We start from the raw sequence: 9697 nt of genomic DNA on the forward strand, positions 1-9697 counted from the left end.
CCTAAAGGCCCAGAAACAAGCACCCTGCTGCCATCCAGATACACACAGTCCACACTTACTGCAGGAGGAACAGTCCAATGCAGTGTCTGTGCCCAGCCAAACCTTCCCCCGGGGGGCCCCGCCCAGGCTGATGACCCCACCCAGACTGATGGGCCCGCGGCCCCCCACCCCCACCCCAGTGAGCCAATGCTGACTCAGCACCGGGGGCACTCTAGGCTCTGGGATCAGTTTCCAGTGTCTGCCTGAACTCTGCATCACCTGTTTGGTGGCTTCTCAGAAGGTATTTTCTTCAGGTGTGGGGGACAAAATGTCTAACATTTGGAATGCTCTGCCCAACTCACAACATCAGGAGGGCCACACTGGCCCTGGAGAGGTGAGGTGAAAACCTGTTCCTGGCTGCTTTCACCTTTGAAGGCTGATGGCAGTCCTGATCTGGTGCCCACATTGCTCCATTCTCTGTCCCAGGAGGGGACCTTGCCTTCTGCCTTTCTGTGTATTTGCAAATCTCTCTCTGCCTCTTTCCTTTATGATACATGGGATGGCCGTGTATTTATTTATGATACATTTGGAGGTCACCAGGAAATTCAGAATCCTTAACACACTATCTGCCCCCAAGTCACATCTGCAAACTCCTTTGTGCCATGGAGGATGAACCACAGGCCCCAAGTTTAGGGTATGGATTTGATGGGGGGTGGGGCTTTATGAGACTACTTCAGCTCATCTGCTTCCTGACACATAAGAGTCCACTAAGTTCTGCCCCTTCTACAGCCAAACATCCCTCAGACATCTGGGCCTTCCCATCGCACAGTCATCATCACAGTTCAGTCCCAGGCCTTTCCCACTGTGCCCAGTTCCCCTAAACAGCCCTCTGGGTCTGAGAGTCACCTCCTGCGATATGTACTATTGGCCCCACTGTGGCCCTCTAAGTGGGATTCCAACCTTACTTCTGCAACTTCCAAACACTAGAGGTCATGGCTTCCTAAACATTTCAAGTAAGAATACTTATTGTTATATCTAACCCATCTCTAATTATGAAGGTTGTGTGAAGGACAAGCTATGATTCAGAAACCAAAGTTATCTACTATTAGTAATTATGTCCAATGTCTTTACGATAAATGTGTATTTTTTACCACTTTGGGAAACATGCATACTTACATTAGTCTCTGTTTTCTGAAATGAATTATATACTCAATCTACACACTATGCTTGGTAAACACAAGGACTCGTGATGCCCTTGGGACTGCCTGAGAATCACAGATGGGGCTGCACAGGGAGCACTGGGCCCTCTAACTGGATCGTCCTGCTCACCAGGCTCCCTACTCAGCCATCCTTGACCATGTTCCATTTCTCCTGTGTTACACTGGGCCGCACTTCCACATGGAGCTGGTGGTAGTCCTTGTGCCTCTATATCGTCCCTAGCTCAGGACAGCCTACAACCTCAACTGTGAGGCCCCTTCCATTTCCCCTCCTTGGTGGGGCCTCCTCTAACTCTTACATCCTGAAATAAATCTTTACACACAGACACGCAGGTTACACTCTCCGACGCACATGTGGTGCACATAGTCGCACACCCAGCCCACTTGCAGACATGCTGTCACGCCCAGACACAGACACACAATGGTGCTGCCATCTCTCTAGTAGCACTTTACTTTTCTGTGGTGTGGTATTCACACCACAAAGTTCATTGGAGATTGTCCTGACTGAACTAACAATATGAAAGAACCAATGGTCTCATTGTTATTATTTCTAAAACACATAAGAGATTACATGCATCAAGCAGCCCAATGGGTGACATTGTCAGTCTCATTTTGCCCTGACTTGTCTCTAGGAAGGTGACAAACTGTTACCACCTTGGCCATGGGGATTCAGGATGTCCTACCCACTGCCCATCAATCCTCCTTCTGTGTCTTCTCAGAATCATAGGGAAGACACCAAAAGACAGTGAGGCCCAGGCTCCACTCCAGGACCCACATGCGGGGACGTGTACAGTAGAACTCATGTGGTCCCTCTTCCTCACCTCCTCATTCTAGGGGTGCAGCACCCAGCAGAGCAACTTTGGTGGCTGAGCCCTGCACTGATCCAGGGAGAACAGCAAGGCCATGCATGGCAGTCAGAGTTCCCAGACTCATGGAGTGTCACCTGGAGACCTTCCCCTGGACTCTTCAGTAGCCCTGTGAGCCTGGCCATTGCAGGTCATTGCGTCATTTCCCTGTTATCACAATGAGAAACAGGGTGTTGTGAAGGAGCATTTTGGTCAGGACCTGCTGGCCCTGTGGGAGGTGAGAGATTGCCTGGCACCAGGGCCAGGGTGGAGGGGAGATGTGAGAAAGGGATCGCTCTGTGGGAGAATCACTGAGCTGACAACACTGCCACTGGAGATGGTGAAAGAACCAACTGGGAGTGTGTCCAGGGCACGTACACTCAAATGAGGATGAAACACCCACTTTAGGTCTATGTATTTTACCAAACACACAGGAGATGGTCCCATGGACTGTAGTTCTGTGACAGGCAGAGGAGATGTGACTGTGAATGGGAACAAGGTATGTGTGTGTATCCCCCTGAACACCCTGTCCCAGAGATGCAGACACGTCATGCCCAACCCTGTCTGACATCAACTCTGTTTCATTTGCCTCATTGGTTTTCCTTCTTGGAAGAGAGCGCAGAGTTTTAGAAAGTCTGGCTCAAACCCACTCACTGAGTCTCTCCAGGTAGAAAGTATGGACTTCTGCTGAGTCTCTTGTCTTGATCTCTTCCCTAGGACACACATTGTCCTCTCTGCTTAAACTCTGCTCCTCACACATCTGCTCTCTGCACCATCTTACACTCTGTGATGCAGTCAGTGTTCTGAACCCAAGCCCTGATTTGTCATACAAGTGTACTTCACGCAAACATTCAGTGGCTCTCCAATCTGATGACATGAGACTCATGTCTCCACTCAGAAACTAGTGTATTCAGGCATGTTATTTTCAAACTTAACCTTGTGTCCAAACAAACACTACTTCTTCCTCTCCCTCCTTTGACTGCACCTTCGCTCTCCCAGATGCTCAGCTTCCTTTCTGATATCTTCGGGCATAAAGATGGGGAGAGATGAGAAAACAAGAAAGAACTTTCCCAACATTTATTTAAAAAAAATAAGTGATGGTAAATCTCTAAAACATAGTTAATTTTCTGAGATACTTTCCCTGTAAGTGTGAAGTTTGATTTCCAAACACATACCAGGCTGTACGTGACCCCCAGTTGTGCTGGGTCAGTGACAGGCTGGAATCCTAAAATGTTCACCTTCCATCTTTCCCCAGGCTCTCGTCTGTCTTTGGATCAGCAGCAATGGCCTGAACAGCTACCATGGCTGCAATAATTCTGGTCTGCGTCTCTCTGAGCTCTTCTATGTGCAGCAGTTGCAGAATTTGAGCAGCTTCATCAAGAACTGCATCTTCTGTGTCAAACCAAGGCTGTGCTCCTCTAAAGTGACTGGCAATCAACCCTTCTGTTGTCTGCTTTGCTTTAGCAACTGTGCCTGTGGCAGGTGACCCTGGACAGAGCAGCATGTGACCTTCAGCATTATACGAGGTGACATTCATGACTTAGAATCTGAAGGTCAGCCAGAGTCATTATGCCAGCCTTAAAATCAGTATTATCTACATCCCAAATGATGAGTGCTTCCACATTTTTAGCTGCACTGTCAGCCTCTTTTGTATTTTCAGATACCAAGTCCTTGTATTATTCAGCATTATGTCCATATTCAAGTCTAACAGCTACACCAAAAAGCCAGTTGATTGCTTCTTATGGATCTTGAATCTTGAAGGGATAGCTAACACCTGTGAGATACTTTTTAAAGGATGTGGACCAGTCACTGCTGTGGATGTTGCTTAAATTATGGTGACATCAGTCTTGTAGTGTCTGGTTTTCTGGTCTGCAAGCCAAACACTGAAGTTTCTATATTCTGTTTCACCTTTGCAGATGAAACCAGCAAGGTTATGGTACTTCAGGGCTGTCAGCTTGCCTCTCAACCTGGCCTGGCTTCTTGCTCTGGTCTCCCAGGTTCAGCTGAGAAGGCAAGGCAAGGATAAGAAAGCCAAGCAAGAACTTAATTGACACATACTCCTTTAAGACTATTGCAGGTTCTCTAGTCAAACAAAATGTCCTCTTGTGGGTCTTCAGAAAACTCGTATTACAATGATCTGTTCTTCACTCATGGTTAATAAACATTTACAGTAAAACAAAGTGTTCTAGAAAAGTTAAAATATGACAGCAGGAAAATGTCATAATGGTTTTGAAAGACAAAGCAAAATATTACAACAAAAGTATATATGATGGGAGACTCAAATGTTGGAAATTTTCACTTTCATGTGATAGCTAATAAGCTTAGTAATCAATGTATGTAGAAAGCTATTGTTCCACAGATAGAGGCATAGGTAGACACACTGGGTCTCCTTGCACAACCAAAATAAGGGCAACAAAAATTTAGAAACAAAAAAGCAACCAGTACTGACAGAATTGAACTGTATGGAAGTCTGACAACCAAGGAGTTAAAATAGACACATTCATCCAGACCAGCAGGAGGGGTGGAGTCCAGCAGAGTTCGGTGGCCAGGCCAAGAGGGACTGAGGCAAAAAAAAGCGGTGGCTGGTAGACCCCAGGCATGCAGGCCACAGCTGGCAGACCCCAGGCATGGGCAAAGGGTGGTAGTGAACAAACCTAGCGAGTTGGTGGATTGTGGGTGGGTGCTGTGTGCAGGGCTGCTGGCAGACCAGGCAGTCCCACATTCAGGTGCAGATAAACCAAGCAAAACTGGGGAGTGAGACAGACCACGAAACCCAGGGCTGCAGTGCGGGGAAATAAAGGCTCAAAATACCGATTGAAAACACCTGTAGGAGTTGAGGTGCCAGCGGAGACTCCCAGCCTCACAGGAGAGTTCATTGGAGAGACTCACAGGGTCCTAGAACATACACAAGCCCACCCACATGGAAATCAGCACTAGAAGGGCCCAGTTTGTGTGGGGGAAGCAGTGAAAGGGACTGAAATCCAGCAGAGAGTGGAGCAAGCATCACTGTTCCCTCTTGGACCCCTTCCCCACAAACAGCATCAAAACCCAATGATGTGGGTTGCCCCACCCTGGTGAATACCTAAGGCTCCACCCCTCATTACATAACAGGGACATCAAAACAAAAAAAAATGGACCAAACAAAGAACAGATCAAAGCCACAGAACAATACAACTAAGCGATGAAGAGATAGCCAACCTATCAGATGCACAGTTCAAAGCACTGGGTAATCAGGATGCTCATAGAAATGGTTGAATTTGGTCATAAACTAGATGAAAAAATAAAGGCCACGCTAAGTGAAATAAAGGAAAATATACAGGGAACCAATAGTGATGGGAAGGAAACTGGGACTCAAATCAATGGAGTGGACCAGAAGGAAGAAAGAAACAATCAAACAGAAAAGAACAGAGAAACAAGAATTAAAAAAAAAAATTAGGAGAGGCTTACAAATCTTCAGGACATCTTTAAACATTCCAACATCTGAGTTATAGGGGTACCAGAAGGGGAAGAGGAAGAGCAACAAGTGGAAAACTTATTTGAATAAATAGTAAAGGAGAACTTCCCTAATCTGGCAAAGGAAATAAACTTCCAGGAAGTCCAGGAAGCTCAGAGTCCCAAAGAAGATGGACCCAAGGAGGAACACACCAAGGCACATCATAATTACATTACCCAAGATTAAAATTAAGGAGAGAGTCCTCCAAGCAGCAAGAGATAAGGGGACAGTTATCTACAAAGGAATCCCATCAGACTGTCAGCTGATTTCTCAAAAGAGACCTTGCAAGCAAGAAGGAGCTGGAAGGAAGTATTCCAAGTCATGAAAGGCAAGGACCTACATCCCAGATTGCTCTATCCAGCAAAGCTTTCATTTAGGATGGAAGGGCAGATAAAGTGCTTCTCAGACAAGGTCAAGTTAAAGGAGTTCATCATCACCAAGCCCTTATTTTCTGAAATGTTAAAGGGACTTATCTAAGAAAAAAGAAGATAAAAAACATGTGCAGTAAAATGACAGCAAACTCACAATTATTAACAACCACATCTAAAACAAAAACAGAAACAAACTAAGCAAACAACTAGAACAGGAACAGAGCCACAGAAATAGAGATCACATGGAGGGTTAGCAACCGGGGGGTGGGAGGAGGAGAGAGGGGGAAGGTATGTGCAGAAGGTGGAGGGGATGTGCAGGGTGGAGGGGACTGAAGGGAGGAAAATGGGACAACTGTAATAGTATAATCAATGAAATATATATTTTTTAAAAAGCTGTTGTTCCAGGAACTGAAGGTAGGACCCACCCTGATTCCAGGAGACCATCAGCAGTCCCATCTTTGTGCCTCAGGAGGACTGCAAGCATTGAAGATGGTAACTGATCCATTGTGTTCCAGGGTGAGACGCTCACTGCCCAGGACACAGATAGAGACCACCACCCAGGACATAGATGAGAGATCACCACCCAGGACACAAATGAAAGAATACTGCAGGTTTTTATCTGATGAACATTTTCCCTGAAGTCCAATCCCTTTACCTACACTTTTTTCTCCTTATTGAAAGGGTTGGTTGAAAATGGAATTGAAGACAGTCTGTCAGGGTGCAGACTGGCCATCTTCTCAACTAATCAGCCAAGTGAATAAAGTGCCCATAAAGATTCAATCTCTGCCTCTGTTCTTGGTTCTGGTAGGCGAGAAGCAACAGTAATGCTGGCTTTTCTGGGTTCCTACATATAAAAGACAGGAATATGAAAGAAAAGGAAACCACATCTAACTAAAAAATTCAGAATTGAGATAGATCGTGGTGGGAAGAAAGTCACCAAATAAATATACTAAGAAAATTCCCCACAGTGAAAAATATAAAGTGGAATAGCTCACTTACTTCCCACATGAAAACAAAATTTTTGAGACTTTTTGGAACATCACCCTAAACAAAAGTGATTCTTTCAAGAAGAAATGTCACTGAAGAGTATTGGGGCTTCTGCTGCATGCTGCCACCCTCTAGGTAAAAATCCAGAGGCAGAGGTTTGGTGAAAACAAAAAGAGATAATTTATTCAAAAGCTGCACGATTTTGAAAGAAGGACAAGCTTCCACCTCAGAGCCTATTTTCTGTAGAGCACCGAGAAAAACCCCATGGCCCTCCTCTGCCAGATGGACACAGGGTGCACCCTGACTGCCTTCTCCCATTATAAACACCATCCTTTAGGAAACTGAATGTGGCCACTGCACAATATCCAGGCCACTTGACTTTGTTCCCCTTTGCTGTTGGGCCTCAGATTTCTCTTAGAGTCTGGCTGTAGCCAGCGTCCTGCATGCAGCACACTGCCCTTTCTTACACTCACTGCCCTACAGACCAGCACCTGTGCCCATCCCTCCCGCTTGCCAGCGCATCAGTGCAATACGCAGAGTAGGACAGTGCAGTGCCAGACATCACCTCCTCTGCCCCTTCCTGCACTGGGGACAGGGGCTGGTCCTGTCCCCTGGCCAAGTGGCTTGCAGCGCCCACTAGTCATCAGGCACTCTGGTGACTGCCAACACAGCAAGCAAGGGGGAGAAACACCACCTGTTTCTCCCTATCCTGTTTTTCATCTCCAGGCCCCAAATTTTGTGTCCCTCTGAAGGGTTCTGCCTCCTCAGCCAATCCCATCCTTTTCCCAAGCAAGTCTGGCAGGTCATCACCTGCCCCTGCCACCATGTTCTGGAAAGCAGTTGGCGGGCTTTTCCCTCTGTCAATCACCATGGCCAGCCTGGGCAGACTCCAGGCAGGGCCTCCTTCTCTCTGAGTCTCAGCCTGTGGGGAGGGAACACTGTCACACGCCAAACTAGCGACTTTACCCTTTCCACCTACTGTGTTTCCTGCAACCCATCCCTCATTCAGCCCCTCCTTGCCCACTCCCTCATCTAGCCAGGTTTCTTCCAGATCTAGCTGTACCAGAAACACCAAGTCACAGGCAATGGTGAACAATAAAAATTGAACCAACAGAAGACTGAAAAACACAAAATAATACTGAAAATTCAGAGGCTCTGACCTATACTTGTATACAACTAGAATTCTTATACAGTCACCTAGCCTTTAAGCATGGAGATAAATATGTTTCAGAACTGCAAATCTTCAAAAGTTTTATCTCCAATGATCTTCTCAGAAGGCAGGGGAGAATATGCTGTACAAAAAAAGCCTAGATGAAGAACAACGAGACATACAATCTAGTCAGCACAGGACAGAACATGGTTGTTTATAATGCATCCACAGAGAGGAGTAAAAAATATTCCTACACTCAACGCCAGGAGACACAGTGAAAGAAGCTGCAGGTGAAGCAGGTGCGGCAAGTGTGGACCAGATTGGAGAGGTGTCTAATGCTTAAGTTCTGTCTCAATATTTCCTTTTGAGGACAATGCCCCTATATCATTATCTTTAAAATAAAAATGTTGAAACTGACAGGATGTTTAAGACAGAAATGGCAAGGACAGACAGGATTGAAATTCTTTGGAGATAAAATTTAGCAAAAATCAGGTTAAGATGCTGCACATCTTCTCAGGTCAACCTGGAATCTATGCTGCACCACATTTGCTGTATTTTGCTTAAAGGACATCAGAGAAGAAGACCCTTGTTCTTCCTTTTCTTTTTATGGTTGCCTGGACTATGATAATGATAAGGAATATGGAAGGAAAGAGCACCATTTAACTTATTAATTAACTCATGTATTTGTCTGTGTTGTGTGTCAGCTATGGTGCCAGATACTGGAAATGCAGGAGTGGATGAGACAGACCCAGGGACAACTCTGATGGGATTTGCAGTCAAGGAGGGTAGGTGGGAAGGAGACAAGAATGGTGTTGAACCCATCAGAGGACAAGTGGTAATTGCTGGGAAGAAAATGAAACGGGCTGATGTGATGTGAAGGGAGGTGGGGGTGAGAGATGGTTTTGTGCATACTTTCCTACAGCTGCTGTAACAAACTACCACAAGCTGGGGAGCTTAAAACAAGAGGAGTTAACTGTCTCATAGTTATGGAGGCTAGAAATAAAAACCAAGGTATTGACAGGGCTGTGGTGTCAGTCAGCCCTACGGCTCCAGTCACTGTCCACTGAGTGTCTACTAGGGCCGCCTCACACTCCTCATCTTCCACCAAAAAGTTGACAGAGTTTTCTCCATCACTGGGAGTCTCCACCATGGCTTTAGTACCATTGAAGTTGCAGAATCTCTCTGCAGTGAAATCCCTGAGCATCATGGTTGGTTTAGCAGCACACCTGGTCTCACCCACTTGATGCCAATAGCACACCACCCACCCAGTGGGGACACCAAAATATCTCTGGACATGGACAAATGTCCACAGGGATGGGTGCAAGGAGGGAGAAGTTCCACTCCAGTAGAGAATTGCCATTGGAGCAATACAGAAGCAGGTTGTTAGATCTCCCATATCCTCGGTGTTAATGCCCCTAAGGGCCAGAAGAGCACACTCTGGAGGCCCATGGTTAGAAGAAAATATGAGCATGAGCAGAGGGAAAATAACTAACTGAATAGAGATGATTTGGTGTAGAAATCTAATGCCCCAGTGAATGTCATGAGTGTGTGTAGGTTAAATATTTAACCATACATTTTGTAGAAATGTCAAGTTCTGTAAAGTTCAGGGTTTGGGTGACTAAGCCAAGGAGAATACCTACAGGCGACACCTGATC

At 46.0% G+C, this 9697-nt stretch overlaps 1 pseudogene; it reads right to left on the minus strand.

Annotated features, from left to right (window-relative positions):
* Positions 1 to 3275: 3275 nt before the first annotated feature.
* On the minus strand, positions 3276 to 9249 carry LOC123829240 (annotated as a pseudogene).
* Between the last annotated feature and the right edge of the window lie 448 nt (positions 9250 to 9697).

This window comes from Phyllostomus hastatus, unplaced genomic scaffold, assembly GCF_019186645.2.
Source record: "Phyllostomus hastatus isolate PE091 unplaced genomic scaffold, TTU_PhHast_1.1 phas_scaffold_11, whole genome shotgun sequence".
Taxonomy (NCBI): Eukaryota; Metazoa; Chordata; class Mammalia; order Chiroptera; family Phyllostomidae; genus Phyllostomus; species Phyllostomus hastatus.